We start from the raw sequence: 23,670 nt of genomic DNA on the forward strand, positions 1-23,670 counted from the left end.
GGATTTTTTCTAAAGTTTTCTGTGGAATTAAAATCTCATGATTCCTAGAAGTGGTATAACTAACCTCTGTCAGGATACTCTGAAAGCTCATTGAATAGTCTCCAAACTGGCTTTTATTCATAGACATATGTAAAAATGCCAACTGCCATATTTTGCATTTTGTGCACACCCCACCTAGGCTATAGCAAAAGCATAGTGTGGTAACATGCAGCTAAAAACTACGTGGTGGCTTTGGTCTGTTAATACTGATGCTGGTTGCTGACTTTGCTAAAGCTGCAAACCCAGTAGAAAAAAAGTAGCCTGAAATGATTGATCAGTAACTCCTAATGGCATTTTTGTCAATATCCAGCTGATTTTCCTGTTGCTCTTTCTTACATATTTATACTATTCACAGTCTGGCAAAAATTTACAAAAAAAGTATCCAAGTGAGGGTTTCACAGCAGGTGCTGGATCAAACAGGTCTTGTTCTTTGCCCCCTTGGGAGGCCTACATGGATCACAGGAATCCTGATACTGCCCTTCAGATGACCTGTAGTAAAACTGCGGAAGATACGCTCAGTTTCTTCCAATGGATAAACAAAGTGTACATGAAATATTTGTACAAGTATGAATAGGGGATTTATTTTTCTATATATACTGCTTGCCTATGTAGTTGATTGAAAATGGCATGAAGTAAATCTTGCCTAATAGATACTTATGTAAGAATTTTATTTAAATGTCCAGCAGTGTAAATGTCAACATTTGCACTTTGATCGTAGTATGAATATACTGGTTTCAACTGGATAGGGAAAAAAATTTACAAGAAAATACATGAGCTTTACAAGGAAAAACATATAGTGGGCTTATAAAATGCAGTTTGAGAAAGTCTTAGTAGGCTTCAAAGACCAAGACCAAAAAATACGCTGTAGACTTTGGATCTCGTCCAGTGCTCTTAGCTTCAAGCTGCAAGCTAGAAACTGAGGTATAATTTTTGTAACATATTCTTGTCATGTTTAGGCAATGCCGATTTGTTTTTCATCAGATTCGAGATTTATTGTAGCTGGATTATGATCTTTCAACAGTGCAAACGATGAGATTGAGGTGGCTGTCCTTTCCAGTGTCATTAAAGTCTTTGTCATGAATCATAAATCAGAAGTCTGGAGGTGGACTGAAGAAAAATATTCAAAATGCAGCAGGCTGAAAAGAGCAGACCAGAGCACACTTGTAAAGCTCACAGAAGAGAAGTTAACCATCCGAACAGAATGTCTGACCCTTGCAACACATAATGAGGAAAGTTATAAAATCGACCATTAATCCATTTTTGTGATTAGAAAAAAAAGTTGTAAAAAAAAAAAATTAGAAATAGTATTGCAGTGAGTATTAAAATGCTAAGTATGCCATTATGCATGTACTCCTACAATGTGTGTTATGTTTGCTCGGAGTCAAAGTATAGCCATCCCAGTTTCAAGTGAAAGATACTCTTTTTGGGAAACTCTGCTTTTCCTCTAAAAAAAGATGGTACCATTTCTGGTTTGGTTTGAGGGATTCACAGGTACTGTAAAACCAAGTTCAGCATATGACAAACAGCTCAGAGCTCTCTTTCCCTCAGAAATAAAACTAAGTTAATGAGACCCCGTTGATTTATCCTGGCTGACCTCCGACACCTCAGCAAGGTGATTAAATCAGGCTCCTTTCCTCCGTGGTTAGACGTGCCCTTCAGAGCTGCTTATCTCTTTCCATCAGCCATGAAGTGAGAGATGACAGGTATGCTCCTAATTGAGGTGGCATGAACCTGAGCCAAGGCCAGTTTGAAATGCATGGATTGGACTCATTTGCAATTAATAGCAACTGAAGTGTTGTAGCTGAACACAAAAATCCTAGTGCTGTTTCTCCTGCCCAAAAGCACATTTGATGTGCAGTGCTCCTGTGTTGCCTAGAAAAGGGCAGAGGTCTGTTAGGCCCAACTTACCTTTACCTGATGTGAAGGAACATTTCTATTTGTTTACATTTTTCTAATGACGATTTAGCAAATCCTTACCAAAAAAACCCCTCCAAAATCTTTACCATGCCTTTGTTTAGAAAAGGTGACTCTAAAGTTGGTACTTAAGACTGATATTGAAGTTAGCCCAGCAATCCCATGTTTTATACGTGAGTACTTCATACACAACAGATGACGCTGCTCTGAAATCAAGTTTGGCATTCTGGCTGTAGCTGTATTATTTCCACATGGAAAACTGTAATAATTGTTTTCTATTGTATCCAGCAAATTTCTCTTCCCTTTGAGGCGTAATATAGTCTCCTTTCTTTCCATCAAGTTTTATTTCTTAAGCATATTTTTAATAAACATGGGAAATAAGGGAAAAGCCAGTCTTTCTCATTATCCAGCTTGTATCTAAGATAAATAGATACAGCTAAAATGATCAGAAATAAATAGCTAATTTGTATTTAATGAATTACATCACTTTTTTCTGCCTGACAGCTGATTGTGATTGCCATCAGTGTATTAATTATTCAGTTTTATTAGTTTTACTGAGATTCAGCATTGGATTTTCTTGGCTGATCTCCACAGAACACATCTGACTTAATGCCTACATTTGCACTTTTGAGTTCCCAGTGTTGCTATTACAAGGTAAATTGAGACCTTTTAAGGATGTGCTAACTTAAACCTTCACTGAAACACTTAAAGTAGTATTACCCAGAGACTAGAAGTTTAGCCCAAGTAGATCTGATAAATTTTATGATGAAATGTTATTTTCCAAGATGAGCACCTTCAATCTTCCAAAGTTTTCTAGACAGTAAATAACAATAACTTAAGAAATGACTCCCCTTTTTTTGTGGAGAAAAATAATGTATTTTTAGAACCTATCATTTTCTGATTGTCTTGTCTTTAGAGAGTGTCCATATTCATCATGCTTGTTTTCTAGTATAAGAGCTCTTAAGTTAGCTGTTCTTCCCCTGACAATCTCCGTTTAACTGGTGCTGCTCTCCCTGGGCTAGCTAGTATTGATGAAGAGCCAGAATTTGATGGTGATACACAACCAGGACAACGCCTTGTTCTGCAGAATCTGGCTGCTAAATCTGTCTGATGCCAAGCCTGAAAGTAAAAGTAGCAGGATTGGGCCTCATAAGGAGTAATTCCTCTGAAACTCCCTTCTAAATTCTCTGACACTTTATATATGGAGAAAAGTTAATAAATGGTAATAAAACAAATGAAATAACTCGCTTTAATTTCCTCACATAGCTGAATAATGTTTCCTTTAGGCAATAATTATTGTATTGAATTCACAGAATTATTTTCAGAGCACTGGACACAAATGTCAACAATGAAATAATAAATTTGAACACTGTGAACACCTTGCTAACTGTCTGTAAACCAATTTTCAAAGAGAAAATCACATCAGTAGACTATCTGACCCATACAGTATCTTGCAGATGTTTTGCCATAGCCTTTGGGATCTACCTCATTTCAAGGTCTATATAGTAGAAACAAATTGTGCATTTACACAGCGAAAGTCTAACTGAATTCCCATAAGAATCTTCAAAGGCTTTTATGTTTGACCAGGCGCTGTGTTCTGCTACTTTGGCAAAGAGGTATTAACAACGACTTGTTAATAGTAATGGAACCATACCTTCTCCATATGGCTTCCAACACTTAGAGCTCTATCAGCTGTCCATATTTAAAGTTCCACCTTAAAAAGATGATAAATGAGACCAACTTGACCTGGCCTTAGACCAAGTCATGGATTAAACAATTTCTTTCAGCTTGATTGGTGCTTTATTGAGGAAACCTGCTAAGTAAAAGCTATTCAGTCACAGTGCTTAAGTATCAAAAGAGTGCATGGAATTCAAGAAACATTGCCAATGTGCCAGCCAGATTATGATTTTTAAACAGAGACTAGTTGCATGATACTCAAACAATAGCTAAACTTTTCTGAATTCCATGATTCCTGCGCTATGGGAACCTCTGATATATATAAGCTCTTAAAACATTGTGTTCTTTTTCTAGAACAAATAAATTCAGGGTGTGTGTATGTATATATGTATACATATATATGTGTGTGTATATATATGTACACATGTATATACATGTATATTTATATATGTATATAAATACATGTGTATACATAAAGTGGGCTATATCATTATGTCCCAACCATACATCAATGTCAAACATAAGTAGCCTTAAAGATGTGAGGCAGATAAATGAAAGTCATCAAATCTTATTTTTAAGGTGAAAAATCTGATACACAATGGAAGTGAAGTTCCATGTTTCATCTATTAATTATTGTTCTGTGATCCCCTCTTTTATGATGCTCTAAACTGGTTTGCAGGTTTCTATTCTAGGTTTGTGTTAACCTTCTTTTAGGAGGTTATATACCACTTCCAGTCAGTATCCCATGTAGCCTGTGCCTGCTTCTGGTAGTGGATTCAAAGTTTAAAAGCTCTGAACTCCACCAATGAATGTTAATGTGTGAATTTAATCACAAAGAGGTTTCATTACATACTTGCTTCTATCCTGAAACATGAGGGTGTATCACACATCCAATTTCAAAAATGTGTTTCTTTTTTTTTCCTAATTGCCACTAGGCTTTTTGCCTGAACTGTAGATCCTGCTGTCTGATGAATTTATTCTTCTATATGTGGTTATTATACATGTTCAGTGCAAACAACCTGTATTGCTATGTTAATAGAAAAACAACAAAAGAAAGAGCAAAGTAGGGACTCAGGGAGCACACAGCATGTCTTTCTTTACAGCTGGTCTAATCTGATGCTCAGTATTGCCATAGCAACACCAGCTGAGGAGAGCTGAGTGGGTCTGCTGGAGCCTCCTCCTCCTGTTGATCACAACCAATGAATTCCTTACTGCACAACTGAGACTTCCAGGATGTGATTCAGCTTTTTGGAAAAAATAAAAACCCAGACCTTACCCTATTTTAATGTTAAAAAGTGCTGTGTAACTAAAATCAGCATAAAATTTTTCATCATTAAAAAACTTATCAGAAAAATTCATTCATTGTTCAGGTTTGTACTTCTTAAGAAACTGTGAGAGAAACTGTAATGTTACCAATTATTATAATGAAATCACTAACAGAAATTAGTCTGCTAAACCTCAAACCAAATCAAGGCAAAACACTTTTGGAAGATCGTGGGAAAAGTTTTGCTGTGAAGAAACCATGACCATTCTGAAAGTTACAAAATGGAAATTGCTTTTACATTAAAAAAAATATTTCTCTGATTTACTTCATTTTATCAGTTCTGTCAGAATGTGCATGAGAATCAAAATGCACCCCAGTGGGAATTTTTCCAAATGCTTGATGATTATTAATTTACTGAAAATACTCTGTGCTTCCTTTTGAGTTTTCTGAGCTCCCAGGAAGCACTTGTGTGAAGAGGTATGTCTCATAGTGCAGTTTGTAGCGGGCAGATGGTCTTGCTGTCATCTCTTTTCTTCAGTGTCACAAGTGAGAAACCCGTTGTATTCTGGCCCTGACTTGTACATTTCATCTTGGCCTCTACCTACACATCTACATTAGAAGGCTGTGGTAGGCTATGATGTTTCAGAGAAACTATAAGGTTGTCCACTGAAGGTCTTAATTAGTATTAGTGATAGATGTGCTCCAGCAAATCTAGCTGTAAGAGATTAAGGTGCATCTGCTCTCATTTTGTGGATATTTCACTTCTCTGGAGGTTATCAGTAATGCAGTGGAAGATAAAGGGTGGATTGGGTACACAATCCTTGGTTGGTATCCTGGAAACCACTTCCAAACCTATGAAGGCCAAGAACGTGATTGGGAGTGGTCAGCATGGATCTTTGACTAGGGCATAATGCTTGCCCAATGTGATAGTGTTCTACAATGAGATGAGTGGCTTGGTGGATGAAGGGAAAACAGCCAATATTGTTTATCTCTATTTTAGTAAGGCTTTTGATACTGTCTCCCACAATGTCTTGATAGACAGACTGCTGAAGCATGGACTAGATAAGTGGATAGTGAGGTGGACTGAAAACTGAATTGCTAGGCTCAGAGGGTTGTGATCTGTGGCACGAAGTCCAGCTGGAGGCCAGTAACTAGTGATGTCCCCTGGGGTTGCTACTGGGTCCAGTACTGTTTAACACACTTGTTAAGGACCTGGATGATGGAACAGAGTGCCCCTTAGGCAAGTTTGGAGATGATGCAAAACTTTCAGGAGTGGTTGATACACCAGTTGGTTGTCCTACTATTCAAGGGTCCTCAGTAGGCAGGGGTTGACGGAAATCTCGTGTAATTCAACAAAGGGATATGCAAAATCCTGCACTAGAAGAGGAGTAACCTCATGTGCCAGTACGGGCAGGGGGCCTACCATCTGGAAAGCAGCTCTGCAGAAAAGACCTGGCAACCTGGTGGACACCAGGTTTACTATGGGCTAGCAAGGTGCCCTTGCCACAAAGAAGGCAACAGCGTCCTGGGCTGCATTAGGTAGAGCATTGCCAGCAGGTTGAGGGAGGTGATCCTTCCTCTCTGCTCAGCACTGGTGAGGCATATCTGGAGTGCTGTGTCCAGTTTGAGGTTCCTCCATGCAGATGATAATATCTTAATCCTGAGAGGGTATCAGTTCTTTAAAAAGATACTATGGGTGGTGATGTCACTTGAATTGCTTAATTTCAGGCAGTGCAAATAAGGTTAGTCAACAAGGAAGTTGGCTAGCTGGTTCTAATTTGTGCCATAGGAAATATCTCCCTATGGCAGTTGTCTTTCCAAAATCTAGAGATTTAGATGTCCACTTTATACCGTTTAAATGCCATCATTTAAAGTAATCACTGCAAAGATTCCATCAAATGCCCTCAAAGTGTGGAGCATCATTAGCCCTGCTGTGATATGACTATTATCTGGCAATGACAAGATACAACTTGTGTCTTAAAGATTGACCCATCTGCTATTTATTTAGCTGTGGAAAAAAGCAGAAAAAACATCGTCGAACAACAACAAAAAGAAATTAGAAAAAAAGACTAAAGCTGATATGATGATTTCAAGTTCTGAATGTATTTAGTTTACATAATGATTACAGAATCCTAACTTTACATTTGTAAACTAACAATGCAGTGTAATGAAGGTTATATTTAGCTTCTGCACTGTTCAGCGAATCGCATCTGTACCTTTGTAAGCTGAAAATGTAAAAGGCCAAACATGAACAACAAAAAAAAGATCGTTAAGTTATTAAATTTATGGTGATCACCTTCTGTCTGCATAATGGAAATTCTTTGAAAGTGTTTGGCAAGTGAAGGAATTCACTGATTTTAAATTATTGCTTTATCAGCTGCAGTCTGTGGTTGAAAAGTTGTGTTCCAGCCCATAAATAATGGTGTCCAGAAATATCCCATGCTGATCTGTATTCTGGTCAGGATAGGTCAGTTAAGGCAAAGCCATTTCCCAGATTCCTGGACAGGAAAACCTGAAGGAATATCTCTTTGCCTCCTTGGTAAATAAACCGTCAGGATTCCTTTTGTGTTTGGTGCCTCTGTTAAAATCACTTTAAGTTTAACAAACTTGATCTCCTGCTTCTTTGTGTTCTGGAAACACCTTGGAATCTCTTAAAAAGTGAAGTATTATGTGTAAAACTGCTGGTGCATGTGCGTGTGTGTGTAAGGATTTTCAAGGCTTTAATATCTTGCTTCCCTCTCCTGTTAATGGGAGTCATACTCCTTGATATGAAAAAATCCCTAGGAAACCTAGCCTTTCATGATGTCTGGCAAGCATCCAAAATATTTCAGCTTCTTTACAACAAGAAATAAGCTTTCTGATGAAACCCATCTTTTTGGATGTAGAAAGCAGTTTCTGTAGCAAAAATCTGCTCTTCCTTCCAAGACAGGAAATACAGGAATATATTGTTCCTTCTAAGATAGATTAGTTCCATAGTTATTACTTCCAGTTTTATTATTACTAAGGCATGATGTTGATCATCTTCTTGTCTCTTATTTAAACAAGATGGTCGTACAGTTCTTTCTAGTACAGGAGCGTGTTCTTTTCAGAATGTAGAGTGTGTTTCCTGAATTCTTATTTATTTAAATACTCAAACATTGCATTCAGTTTTAAACTGTCATCTAATACTATTCATTGAGAAATTTCTTGCAATGTTTGTATCAAATTCTATCAGCTGAGAGAAGCAATAGAAGAAGACAAGATTAAAAAAAAACCAAACAAACAAACCAAAAACCCAAACCCTCCAAGTGACCACATATCTAGGAAGAGAAACATCTTTAAAAGATATCTAGAAATTGAATGAGTTTAATTCTTCTCTAGAGTTATAAGGGATCCATTTTGCCTGTAAGACATAAGCCAGTGAAACATGAAGTTCAAAATGCAATGCCACAGCAGGAACAAATGACAGTGCATCTGGATTTGGAGGAGTGCAGATGAAAGCTATCGTTTCTACCATTTGAGCAATGATGTGGGGCCTGTAGAGTTTTTGACTCTAATGATCCAGATGATAGGCTGGATTCTGTTTCAACCATAGTCTGGAGATGTAGAGAAGGAGGTCTCATACTGCAGCTTCCTGATGCTGGAATTGGTGGGATATTACTACAGAACTGTTATTTCCTGTGGATTTGTGAAGAATGTGAGATGCTAGTGAAGAATATAGAGTTAGTAATTAGGTCAATCTCATTGTGCTCCCATTTTACCTCAGTAGTTAAAATAAGTAGTTATAAAGTTAAACTTTATTAAGCAAATTCAGATAACGTAAGGTTTTATATTCAAATTTGGTCTGCTAATATTAACCTCATTATTTCTTTTCCGATGCAAGGCAATGCAAGTTTTTCCTTTGCTAAAAATTCTGACATGCTAGATCTAGCAAAACCTTGAGCATTAACTGATGCGTATTCGGATAAACAACGTTGGGTTGGTTACTCTTACACTTGACATGGTGCACAGGGCAATTTTCAGAGGATTAGAGTCTGCTCCTGAGCTGCCACTTACGCAGGATTACCATTCAATTTGGACTCTCAGGACTCTATCCTAAGCCTCTTTGCCTCTTTCTGAAGCTTGAATCCCCCCCCCCTTTTTTTTTTTGCACACATCAGGAAGACTTAATAGCAAACGTATCCAGAGGACAGGACTTTCTTGCAAAAACAGGCCTGAACTTGCTTTTAAGTATTTCTAAGTGATCGAAATTCAAATAATTTCTTAAGTTCTCTTAGGAAGCATACGGTTCCAGTGTGAGGTAATTGTATTCCATCTGGACGCTGTCTGGTGGTGGTATTTGCTGTAGTCATAAGTAAATAAATGAACGAGTCAAATAAATGAACACATCTGTAAATAATTTATTTGCTGATTGATGGGTGGTAAATAAACTCTAGCTTCTTTCTTTGGCTAGATTCACAATCAAAATTGTGGAATGAGATATACACCAGCATGCTAGAAATCTGAAGTTCAAAGGTAGGATATGAAAAGCCTCTAGGGATACCCAGAAACTCCAAAGGAGTGGCAGACAAATTCCAGTTAATGCTGTCTCTGACCTCAGCAAGCCCCTAGCTGAAATACTTTAAAGCATGCTAAAGCCTTCTTGAAATCCTGCTCTGGCTGCCTAACTGCCCTCTGTTTTGATCAGCTCTCTGTATCCAGTCTTCCAAGGGGAAGAGTGATATGGAGACCCAGAAGTTGCTCACTTTTGAAACTGATGATTCTCTCAAGGACAGACAGGAGTAAATAAAGTAGTGAAGAATGAAAGCAGGAAAAATGACTGTTTAACTCTATGGAGACTTGCCAGACTCACCTCAGCGTTTTTACTTGTCTGTGGCAATTCTTTTCCCTCATCTCCTTTGTCTGAGTGAGCTAAGGTAATGACACATGAACCTTCTCATCAGTCTTACTTAACATACATTTTCATACTAAGTTGAAAGTTCCTGCTCCTGAATAAATACTGAAGTCATCTATTTATTGCTAAGGTTCACTAGAAGAAAGGTGGACTATTAGAACTATGTAAGCCGGGATTTTGTATCCTCCAAATTCTTTGAGGCCAGGAGCCTCAGCCAGCCTTGGAACACTTGCACTGAACGGGGAAAATGCCTGTGAAAAATGACTTTTTAGCTTCAGCATTTGTACACTTACTGAACTGAATTTCAAACAGGACTCATTCAGATGTCAGCCTCTTGCAATTAAAAACTGTGCTTGGCTAGCTAGTTAGTTCGTTATTACACGCTTTATGGTGTGAGCTGCAAATTAGCTACTCAAAGTCCACAGTTCAAAGGATTTGCAGGCCTAGAATTATTCACTGAACAAGATTGTGAATAATTTCAAATAATGAATAAATTCAATATATTGTTTGTTCTGTCCATGCAGAACCTCTGAAGAGGGAGAGAAGAAAAAGAGGAAATCAATCAGATAAATTATTCATTGAGAATTATTTGTTCAGCTCTAATGCTTATGTACTTAGACAATATTTTCATTGGAACAGACTCTGAAGAGCACTTCAGCCTGCATATATCTCAGCCACAATTCATCTGTTAAAGGTTTTGAGGTTCTTGTTAAATGCAGATGCCTAGACCTAGTGATAGGCAATATGATTTATGTGATTTTATCTCCATGGTCTAGAGTAACTTGAGCTACTCTAGGAATTGTTTAACAGGCACTGTATTGTGAAAGAATTTCTTTGTCCTTGCTGGGTCTCTGCGTGGAAATAGTTTTCAGTGGCCATCCCAACTGTGGTTTCTGCTGTTTCTGTCTGACTTGGCTATTTCCAGTTCACTATGGCAACCTCTGAGACATGGACTAGATGTTTTCTTTCAAGAATTGAACCTTCTCATAACATAGACAAGATTGTCACCAGTTCATCTACAGCTATTATTGATACCTAACATTCTGTACTATTTTTCACCATTTCAGAGGAAACGGCTCAAGGGGTTTGGCAACTTGTATAGTTCAGATTAACATACCAAACACCAAGTATAGCTCCTCTTAAATTGCAAATTAGTTAAATATCTTGTCACAGTAGTGACAGATTCTCCAGTTTTCCTGGGACTCTGTCAATGCCAAGTGTCTTAAAATCCAGAGGATGAATCTGGAAGGAGATGTTTTTTTTTTCTTGCTCAGAGTAACCAAACCTCTTTTAATGTGAACATCTTTGTTGCTCTGTTAGGTCAGCAAGACTAGGGAGTCTGTGTTCCATCTTGTCTAAAATATAATGAACAGTAGCCTTTGTGGAGATGATAGAGAAAAAACATTGGATCTCTGGCACTGAAAGGGGAAGAACCTCAGATATTGTAGAACAGACATTTGCTTTCCTAGTAATGACTCTTTTACTAAGTTTTGCTTTCTTTCTCTTATCATCAAGCATTTACATTATATTTTATTTCTGTAGGCTAGAGAGATGTCTGCCCAAAGAGAGAGTTCAGTTAACTATTAAAAATAATGAAATAAAGCTATGAAACAGTGTTCTCTTTTTTCCTCTTGCAAAAAAGTTTCTCTAGTATGTTTTTACTGTCATCTTAGAGTATCCATGTGACATCCTTGTTGGCTGTGGGGAATTGGGCTAGGAATTTGAAATCTAGATTACTCTTGGCTCTGCCACTGACATACTATTGGTCATGATCAATGACCAATGGATCAAGTGACTTAAGTTTAAGTTAAGTTTATTCTGTCCACCTACATCTTTCACTCATGTTGATATAAGAGTTTGGGAGAGGATTATCTTTTATTTTGTGATGTATGAAGCTTAACACAGTAGGGGCATAATCTTGATTAGGGTATCCATGTGGTACTATAATAGAGTTAATAAATAATACTTGACAGCAGTCTGAAGATGGAGGTATGGAAGGAAATGAGGCATAACTTCTGAGTAATCCTTAATTCAAATATCATAGATGCAAAGGAAATCACAAGGTAAAAATCAAACTTTGTTTCACAGATTAATTCCATAATCTGTGACAACATCAAACATGGTAAAGCATGGCTCCATAGTTCTGCAGACTGCAATGTCAGCTGTAAAGATCCTTTTTTTTCCGAGAAATCAGCAGTCCACTTCTAATATAAGGCTCTTTTGTTGTCACTTTTGAAAGGCCTTTATCTGATAATTGTTTATATTACTTAGATCATCTATTGGCTTTTTATGAATCTTCATTTCATGAAAGACACACTGGCACTTGATTGTCTGGATAATATGCTATGAACTTGATCCTTCCTTTACTTAATTGAGAATATTTGGAAAAAACAAAAATATCTTACTTTTGAATATCTGCTTCCTATTCCTATTGTTTCTTTCTTCCTATGTGTACAATAAAGAGCATCAGGTTAGTTTCTTTTATTTCATTTCAAAACTTGCAGAGATTTGCAAAAGCTAACCTTGATAAAAGAGACAAAATAAAACCTTTTTATTATATTATTTTGTGAAAATTGTAAAGTGGGTGAGTTTCATATTAAATTTAGAATAAAATGTAACTTGTGTGAGAGAGATGTCTGATAGGAAGAAAACATTCAGGTCATGCTAATGTCAATATGAGGTTACTGTGGGAATCTATTTCAATGCAGTTAGCAAAACTGCAGTTCTGTCCATTCAACAAACACTGGGTCAAGTTAATATGTAATAAACTACACTCAAGTATATGACAATTTTGAAGGAAATCAGATCTAAAGTTCTGTAAGTGCCCATCAGTCATATAACAAATACTTGCTTCTTCCTTGTTCTCACCTTATTCTTTTCTTGCATTGCTAACATTTTCCAAATGATGGAGTGGAAGTGTAGCCAGCTCCACGTGCAGACTGATACATGGGAATTCTCTACTTTAGCTTGCAGAGATTGTGTATGACCGTTTCACTCTGTCTTGGCTTCATTGAGGCAATATCACAGCATGACATCTGGAAAAAACAAGCAAAAGATAACACAAGACACTTTAAACTAGAACAGGTCAATTAAAAAACTTATTAAGAAGCAGTTAAGGCTCTGTAGTTGCTGCATGCAGTATTCAGCAGAGAGTTCATGTGCTGGAGTGGGGCCTTCTTCCCTTTCCCTAGGTATCAGTTACTGTAAATGCCCGAGGAACACCATGAGCAGCAGAGACAGCTTCAAAAATATGTGAACAAATTTGAGTGATTTTGCCAAATGTTGCAAATGCCTCTATGCTAATTAGCTCTGTAAATGTGTTATCTGTCAGCAGATAGTCTGAGTGTGCAGACTTATTTTAACACTGGTCCAGGTGACAGACCAGGGCTGTGTGCAGATGGCTTGATGCAGGGAAACCTTCCTGAGAGAGGAGGTGAGCTCTGAGCTGATGGATGAATCAGTCCTGAGACCATGCAGGGCCAAGCTGGTGGGTCCTACAGGATGCTGGACATGGGAAATTCTTACTGAAGTAAATGGACACTGAGGAACTCAAAAATGGGTTGTCTTCTGAAGGCTTCATTCTGCTCCTACTGAAACACCTGGGAAAAAGGTCACCAACTTCAACAAGAGTAGGATCAGATGCTAAAACTAGACTTCACAATCTCGTAGTGAAGCTCACACTGGGGGCCAGCACCTTGATAAAGGACTTTGTGACCCTGTGATGGGAGCTGGTCATACATCAGTCTCAGGTAAACACCTGTTTCTCTATCTCAGGAAGACTACACACAGGCTAGTCTTCCTTCAGTGCACTCATGGCTGGAGAAATGGTGTACAGAAGACCTCAAGCTTGAAACATCTTGTCTCTGGTAAGGCATGCCAGCTGCCAAGAAAGAGCTGAGGGCTATCAGTAAAGATGCAGGAAGCACACAGAAACAATACAAGGTGAGGTATGCTGCACAACACACAGTTGCAGTACGGTTATTATCAGTAACCCACACTGAAAAAAACAGGAGGATTTCAAGTGGCTTTCCTATGTACGCCTTTGCTTGTAAAAGTCGTTTTAAAAGGATAATTGAGAACTAGTGGTAGAAGAGAAGTTAGGAAAGATATTCTCTGTTACTTTTGAGTCCTGGCCTTGTGCCTGGTCAAACTGGAAATTTAGACTTTGGATTTCAGGATTTCTGGTTTTCTGAAGAACTGCTCTTTGACATAGGCTGTTTCTGATCAAACTGCTACTTAAATTCTGGTCTTTTAAAATATTTATGATTTAAAATAGCTTTTAAAACCTTTCTTTTTAAAAGTATCTCTCAAAATATGCTAGAAGGTTCATGTAGCTTGGTAATGGCCACTATTCTGTATCTTCAAGAGAAAAGAAGAAATTTTATTTGTCTTTTGTGTTTCATGTAAGCATAAAAATATAGAATATTTTAGTATTTAAGGTATTTCTAGAGTATCTTTAGCTCACCACTTAAAGGCAGTGGAGCCTGTATATGCTGAATGTGGGTAAGGTTGGCTTAAAAGCATTTTCAGTTGCTTATAGTTGGAAAGTCTTGAGAGTAGTCGTCTCAGAGTTTGGCCAACTTTGCCCAATATTAATCCCTGCAAGCTTAAAAAGTTTTAAATTCACACTAGCTACTTCAGTTCCTGCCATCTGATAATATTCATGCTAATAATATTTCAGTAGGAAACATGCTTTTTCATGTAGAAACCTAAAAATTTAGCATCTTGGGTCTCATCCAACACCTCTTGAAAGTAAAGTCCTGCTTCTTCACTGAACAACAAATCAGATTTTTGGGTTTGTCTACACCACTAAACAAAGCATTTCCAGAGAGCAAGCATGAGAATAGGACTGCTGATCATCCACACTGCTTAAATGGTAGCTAACTACTTTGCTCTGTTTTGGTGGCTCACTTTAACTTTCTCTGAGACCTATCTGCTATAGCTGGTCTAGCTCTAGAAAGACATTTGCCTATCTACACCATTTGGATCTGAGACACTGATCACTCCCTGGCTATGTTTTATTTCACAGTATTTAGAGCTTTAGAAACAAAATCAGTGCAGAGTTTGTCTGTTAGATGCTTCAGGAGACCAAATCATGGGCCGGCTGCAGGGCTGACTGAGGAGATGGCTGCAGACCTATAGCAGAAATGTCTGTGTGAGGTGACTGCTGCCCCACCATGCTAGCACGCAGATGGTAGCCTGCACATTTCCGTGTGGTTCACCTTGGAAAGCAAGTGCAGAAGGTTTGCGCTATTGCCAGCCCTGTAGCTACCCTTGAACTGGATGTCTTGCCCAACAGGCCATTCTTGCTTCTGTTGTCAAAGGGCGGCTGCGGCTGCAGAAGGGAGGCCAGGATTTGTCTGTGGGCGAAAGACTGCGAGTGCCCCAGTTCCACAGTGGCTGATGCCAAGTGTTAATTTTGTTGGAACTGGGCCCTCGAATGCAAGTTGTTTGTTTCTTTAGTTGTTGATGGTTGTATGTGGGGTGGAATCAGTATTTCGCCTGCATCAGACACATTTGTTGATGACACTAAATTATAATCTCTAGGGCCATTCCAGGTCTGATCACTCATTCTGTGTACTGTTAAGAAAGTTTAAAATAGAACTTACTGTTACTATACTTAATTCTTCTGGTGTTAAATTATATCTCAGCTGCTATAATGGCATTAAAACTTTGAAAAATGTGCTTTATGTGTGTCCCTGATATATAGATTCTGCAATATTGCTTGCATGCTAGAATGAGATATTTGTGAAAGGATTTTGAGGTGTTCGGAAGCTGAGTGAAAAAGAAAGCTATTTTTATTTTAAAATTTTGGCAATTTGATGAGTGTAGGTGAAACATGGTTGTCGCCAACAGAAAGAAAAGATCCAACATTACACAGCGCAAATCATTTGGTAACAAAATTCAAGACACAAGCAAAAACCCCTTTACTTTAAATCAAAATGCAAAAGGCCAAAAGTTGTTTGTCAGAGACAGAGGGAAAAAGACAACAAAAATATATTTTTAAATCTACCTTGGGAAATTAATATTGAGGTAATTTTCAGGCTAGGGCTGGAAACGTAGCACTTTGTCATTTTAGAATAAACACCAAAAACAGATGCCACAATTTCATAAAATAAACATGCAGTGAAAGGGTAACAGACATTAACAGCAAACTGAGACAGTAGCCAATACAGTATGATGAGAAGGAATACTCAGTATGGTGTGATGTGCGATATAAGCCATTAGCCATATGGTACAGTGTGAAGAGGGCCTCTGTGACTAAGTAACAGTTGTATGTTATGTGGTTTATAAAATAATTATGCAATGGCAAGCAAGTCTTTTATAATTATTGGCTGTTTCAAAATATTTCTGCTAATCTGAAGGCATTTACTAGGTTGATGGATGTAGGCAGTCTGCTTTCTGTGTCTTCATGTTTGTGGATTGTGTAGTGCATCACACTACCATAGGCAGTGACCATTTTAGATCTGGACACTAGAGACCATATTTGTTTTCCTTTTTTTGAATAGCTAGGGAATATCTATTTGAATACATCATGGCTCCCTTCGCCACCTGCCAAGGAAAGGCCTTGTCACTATCCTTCCTTTATTCACTGGCATCTCTGTACCAAATTTAAAGTGTATCTTTGGAAAACCCTACCCCTCTGCCACTGTGGATGGCATGAGCTGGTGACAATTTCAGCAGAGTCTGAGCTTTCAGGTTTTTTGTGCTGTTTCTTTCAGACTTGTATTACAGTCTACAAAACTATCAGCAACTGAAGAACATTGAACAGATTTTCCTAGTGTAACCAACAAGGAGGAGACACTAATTTTCCTTTCCTTTTCTGTTGCTCTTCAAGGAGGCATATAGAAGACAAGTGTCTGTTAGACCTTTGTAAAGTGCAGCACTCTGACTTGGAGATGGGGAAAAAAAAAGTAATAAAGTAATAAGATTTTGGGGGATTTATTCAACTGCAAAAATCTACTAGCAAGTGAGAGATGGCATGTAGAGAAGCAGAAAAGGGACAGATTGCTAGAGCACTGAGGCACAATGTTTTTAAAATTCATCTAGCACCAGACAAATCCTTGAGAAAGATAGCTTTTCCTATGCTCTTTGAGAGCCGCCTATGCTCCTAACTGTCCAACTCTAATAAGGAAAGGCGAGAGGCTGTGTAAAGCCTCTGTCTGCCATGACCCTGCAGTATACAGAGCCGCTGAATGGGAGTAATATGGAGATGTGGGACTGAGCAACACCTGGGACATCAATCCTAATCCCCAGAAATCAAACATAGGTGCTTAGCTCAGAGAGGTCTACAAAACCTCTCTTCCCTTTGCGATCCCTTCAACATACACTGCAGGTCACAAAACGCTTCCCCAACTTCCCCCAGCAAACTTTAGCTCTACTGTAAAACACCAAAAGCCACAACTGTAAAACATGGCAGGAAGAGCACAGGAGAGATCAAGGGCATCGCCAGTGCAAGGGTCTTTGAACAAGCTCGGTCTGTCACACCCACATGAGTCAGCTCTAGCTCAGTCCTGGTGACGGTACAGATCAAAAGTGATTTTTAGTACATGCATCTGTTATATTGCTATTAATGCTCTAGAATAGTACATGTATAATTTCACTGTACTAGGAAAGCCTGTTGTCTCGGTTTTCGATTTCTGGGTGGCTACTCAATGGTTTCATAATGTGAGTAACTGATCAGAGGTATACCTGTTGAAATAGTTCTATAATGATGACACGTATCATTAGAAATCATGGAAACTAAATATGCTATCAAGACCATAGTGCACTAAAATAAACTTTTGGTCTACATGCAGGTAATGCGGGTATCGTAAAAATTTTTGTTGGGACCAAATAAATTTTGCAAGGCTGTAATCTGGTGGCATGCTTTTTACCACATTTTAAATACTGGAAAGAGACTTGTTGAGTGTAACGTAAGGGTATACAACAGGAAATTGCAGTACACAGACACACACATATATACATATATATGTATACGTATATACATATACTTACAAGAAGAAAGTGATTGTTCATCAATGAAAGCAGCTGGTATGGCTGCTGAACCAGTTATTTTATTTTATCTGGTACTACTAGCGAAGATACCACTTTCATTTTTGCCAGCATTTGTAGTGTAAATGAGGAGCAACCTATCATAAAATGATGCTACTGAGATCAAAGGAAGCAATCCTTACCACCAAGCTAAAATCATTCTGGGGAAATGTTTTTGATTATGGTTAATGATGTAATCAAGCCAGTAAACTGCCTAGAAGTTGGAGTTGCGGCAGGCGTACAGCCTGCCCATTACAAAGCACCTAATCGACAATAATAGAGGGGAAAAAAAAAGGTGTGATGTAGCAAACAAGATGCCAGTTAAATGTTTACTCTAATGGTGCACAAAACTGGACAGATTTGATTAGAATACTTATGTCTATCTTCCTAAGAGGTGAATGGCTGAGGGTTTAGCACAGGAAAAAAAAAGGGGGAAAAAAAAAAAAAAAGCCAAAGGTGGAGAGGAAAGGACCAAAAAAGGTCATTTTTTAACATCTTTGATTTCATTCTTTAAAGACCAATTACTTTCCTGTCCCCTGTGGGAGAAAAACATTCTTCTTAATAGCAGAATCATTCTAAGACTTCTCTGATTCATTTTATATTTAGCAGATTACAGTTTTGGAGTCATCAGTAGGAGAGAACCCAGCAAACTGACAGACCTGAAATCATGTCCTTTGATTGTAATTGACAGGGAAAGCGTTTAAGGTAAAGAAAAAAAATATTTTATTCATCTTTGATTACACTGTGATGTGATTTGGTGACATAATACAGCTGTGAACTGAGGCAAGAAAGGCAATAATTCCTACTTGAGGCTTTGACATGATGTAGCCCTTTAGTCTTCTTCAAACCAATGCCTCCAGCTACAATAGTACCCTTGATGGAGTCTAGACAAATAGATATACAGACTGTTACAATTTAAAAGGCAAACAGCTTTAAAATAACATTTCTCTAGGCCATGTATTTCAGTACTAAATGGCTAGGCTTAATACACATTTTTCTTTATCAAAATTAAATGTGATTCATCTATTAAAAAAATCACACATTGGATACAAATGATTCACTTCAGAAAGGTCTTAAAAGTAATATGAAAAGAAACTATTTTTCACACCTAAAAAGCAATTTAATCATGAGCATCTACTGGAAGTGAAAAGTGTATTTAGCTAATTCACATACAGGAGCTTTATTTCAAGTACTATATCTTTCTCAAGGTTATCTTAACTTTTTTACTTTTTCCTTTGTGCTGCAATCTCAAAATGTCACTTTATTATTCCTAGTAACTTATTGTGTCAGGACCTTCAAAAGTACTTAACAGCACCTGGTTTACAAAACCATTGGGCATCTTTGAGAGTACAAACTTTCTGTAAGGAATGATATTCAGAAGAAATATAAAAAGGAAGTCAATAACTGTAAAACTCATATCATCAAATTTTATCTGCCATATGGTGTCTAATCTCAGCCAGCTTCTCTGTGTGCTTCTGGAGGGTGATTCTGACTTGCACCACGTGCCTGACTCAGGCTGATCTAGAGAGGGACCTGGCTGATAGGCTTAGACTGAACGCCCAAAATGAAGTATGAGATTTCCCATGCACAACCTGTTATGTTGTATTGTCCACAATGAAATTCCAGATAGTTTAAAATGCTTTGCTCATGCCTGAAATGTTTCCTCACAGCTGCAAACTGTAGGGAATAGTGGTGAGCTCACCCATTTCATAATTACAAGATGTGTTTCTTTTGTTCCAAAGGGAAACTGTGCTTTCATGATCATGACCAATTCTTGCTAAGGATTTGGTTCTTGCTAGCACATTGCATTTTTAGACATCAGCAGCTAGTCTGATGCAAAAAAGAAAATGTTAGAAGATGCTGTCATGATGTGTGTTAAAGACATTTGAAAATCAAATGGTTCGTTGATCTTCAGAAATACTTTCAGATAAAACTGTAAATTCCCTAGCTCCCAAAGAATTTAAATATTTTCATTTAAAGCACTTCTCCGTTATTTTTTCCAAGCTATCTTCATAAAGCACTTTGGAAAGCATTCTCATCTGAGTTGAGCTACTATATGCAGTTAGTAAAATAAGATAGTATAAAACATATGTTCAGTAGCGTAATGTCATTTCATAAGAAGAAAAGACGAAGTTCATCTTAATTGATTCCGAACATGTAAAAGACTGTTCCGTGTCACTGGTCTTTTCCTTTTTATAGTTATTACATGTGGAAAAAGGCAGAAATAGCAGTTGCACAGACTGAAGTTCCCATTGCACAGAAGAGCTTCATCACACACAGCAGCACCAGCTGAGCAATCTTCCCTAATCTCTTTCTTTTATAATTGTCATTATGTCTGAACTACAGTGACCAGTTCTATGAATAAAAAAAAAAAAAAAAAAATTCAGACCCCCTGCCCTGTCTGCAGAGAATGCCAAAAATTTGTAAGTTAGTTCAAATAGTGATGATGAAACCAAATGAGCTCCACCAAATCAGATTTAATCCATCAAAGAGCAATTAGATACTGGTAGGAACTGTACCTACATGTTAATGGTTTCATGTCTGATAACCCAGATCCCAGGTCCACATGTTCTGCCCCTAAACATTTCCTCCTTTCAGTGGAATTACAATTTAATTACAGTATTTAAGAATTACTAAAAATAGGGTAATATCTACATTGCGGAATTAACCCTTGAATGATCCCAGGTCTGGAAAGAGAAAAATAGTGTAGTGGCTTGAATCTCTACTTACCTGTCCTACATCACAAGTGAGAATTACCCATCCAACAGAATGATCGCTAGTTCTCTGTAGGGGCACACTGCTTTAGTTTGTCATAATCTTGAATAATTCCCAGTGCTCCATTGGGATGATAACCACAACCTGCAAAACATTAGGAGGACAGGAAACTCCTCCTCTGCCTAGTTACACAAATCAAGCAAGAGGAATTATATCCCCCCCCCCATGTGATTATTACAATTTACAAATTATGAACCCAAACCCTGTGAGACTGGATTTCAGATTGAACACAAATATCAGAACTGTATCAAAAATTAATGCCTAATAGCATTTAATGACCATTATAGATTTGATAGTCACACAGAGCTAATATTTTTAGCAGTGCTATACCATGCCTATTGCAATGAGTAGACTTACAGATTCCTATTCATTTGTAGAGTTAATAGTTACTCAGTCTTTTTAAGGGTGACTTGTGCTGTCTCTTTGCATTACACAGGATTCGTCACACTCATGAAGGAAATTCCACACAAAAATGTTTGCTTGGGTATATTACTTCACTACTACTGTTGCAACATTGCTCTATTTATCTGTAAAAGTAAGGAATACTGATTAAATGACATTAGCATACTTATCTGTTGCATTTTTCACAGTCCATTTTCTGTTTTCTTTACAGCATCAAGTAAAGCAAAAAAATAAAAAATAAAATTCAGATGAAATTTATAAAGTTATAGTTAAAGAAACATTATCCCTAAAATTACCATTTGAATGATAAGCAATTTTGGGAGTAATTATAGTGCACACTCTACATTCAATGCATTCTGATATATGGATAATTACTCCTGGTAATATGCGTTAGTTAGATTTTATAACAACAATAACAATTTATTGCAAAATTAATTCCTTGGCACAATTTAACATTTATTGATGTGAAGTCAAAGTGAATTGATTTTATTGCGGACCACTTGTGATACACTTCCCCTATGCTCCTGCCCTAATTGGTTATTATAGGTCATTTTGGTATTTAGTTTTAAAAATAAATTAATTTAGTACCAAGGTGCATTTAGTTAAAATGGCAAGATATTTACAGCTCATGTGGTTTATTTAAATAAAAAATGGTAAGGTAATGCAATCATCTTTGGTTATAAAGTGATGGATGAATTGAAAACATTTCTGAATCAGGTCAATGGTAGTGATGATTAGTGCATTGTTAATCAAGTTGCTGAGATTGCTATCAAAAGCTTTATCTCTTTCACTCAGACTGGTGAGAGGATCATGAATATTAAAGAGATTCAAATAGATCTGCACTCATGTAATATGGAGCACTACAAATGAAAAGGCTAAATGAACCCAGACTGTGACTTTATGCACTGATATATCTTTTAACTAAAGAGGAATGCCTAATTCGTTTCTATACTTGTATTAGGCTACATACATAGAAAGCATACAAAGACAAAGTATTTCATGTACTGTATTCATCTTATGGGCTAAGTACTTATTTACTGCCCTATCAATGTGAAGGAAAATAGCTGTGGAGAAGGTTCTTTCAGGATAGAAAACAATAGCTATGGTAGGCCAGATTTTAATTTCTGTTACACCAGTAAAAAATCCAAAGTAGTGCACTTGAAATCAGCAGCCTCATCTCAATTACGTTGCTCTCATTTTATGCTGACTTACCTGAAATTAGGATTTAGTCCAGTGCATAGTTTAATTATATGCCTGGAATACATGCTCACTTTAAATCTTAGAGGAGATATACCAAACACTACATAACCACAAATAGATGGTGGAAATACGGGGACTGTGGAGGCCTGAATCCTGCGAACATGCAAGTATGCGCTTCAGTGTGTGCTCCTGAGAAACACCATGGAGATTCAGCTGGGTTGGTCAGGGAGGCAAGGCTAAGCAGGTTCAATGCCTTTACAAATAATAGTTCTTCGTAATCGGATATACAGAACACAAATCCCAGATGGAGAACACAGAATGAATCGAAATCTTGCTTCATGCTTATGTCTATTTGACAATTAATATGTTAGAAAGTGGTTGAAACGGATCAGATGTCAGAAGCTGCCAGGGCAAGTCCGAGCTAAGCTGATACCAGACTGAGCTCTTTTAAAGTTAGTTCAAATGATTGTAGAGACACCTTAGGGTGTCTCATTTTAGATGAGAGTAGAGATTGTGGAGACACCTTTCACAGTACAGTATTCTGTAGTGTAAACACATCCCAATTTGTCTTAGGTGTTCTACCTTACCATTATCAACAGAGTAGGAGTTTCAACTTTTTATTAGCTCACAAACCTGCTCATGACTGCTAAGTATGAGAGTGAAATTCTTACAAAATTGTCACTTTTTGAAAAGGGACCAGAACTAATGCTTAGCGAGCTATAAGAATAACAGTAGAATCTTTAGAATATTTTCTGAGCAGTTTTCTCTACCGTTTTGTCAATGCACTGTTTATCATACTATTTCTAGTCCTAGGCAGTTGAAGTGATTTATACAGAAGTTCCTCACCTCTTACTCTAATGCCAGGTACACCATCAGCAGAAATACTGAAACTTTAAAAGTTTTTGAAGATAATCCTTGTTTTGCACACACACACCATGAAGATTAAGGTTTTTTGGAGTGGATGAATATATATAAACAAATTATATAGTGAGTGTGCGGCTATACACAAAATAGAATAGTATTAGACTAGTGGGGCCTAATAAACAGCACAATGAATCATTATTTATCCTTTGTATTTCATATATAGCCATTGTTTTCTCCGTGTAGGGCTTAAGACATAAAATGTATGGCACAGGAAATACCAGATCACAGATAATCACGGCTTTTGAATCTGAGAATTTACCTTTTATCTGATGAGAGACAAAGAATGAAAAGCTCCGCTAGCCAAAGCCAGTACTGCTAATTTATGTAGACCACCCTGAGCACAGCGTAAGATGGAGACCACCAAAGTCACTTGTTATGGTTAAACTACAGTGAAGCACAGTCCCTCATCCCTCTGTGCCTTGCTCCATGTTTAGTCTCTTCTCAGCATACAAGCATGCCATTAATGACCTCCCTGCCTGCCAAAGCATTTTTGCCACACTCCAACATTGTGCTGTGTGAACACATTCCAGAGTCTAAAAGTAAACACATTAAAAAGCTCCGTGTCTCT

Source organism: Dromaius novaehollandiae, chromosome 9 (genome assembly GCF_036370855.1).
Source record: "Dromaius novaehollandiae isolate bDroNov1 chromosome 9, bDroNov1.hap1, whole genome shotgun sequence".
NCBI classification, from domain to species: Eukaryota; Metazoa; Chordata; class Aves; order Casuariiformes; family Dromaiidae; genus Dromaius; species Dromaius novaehollandiae.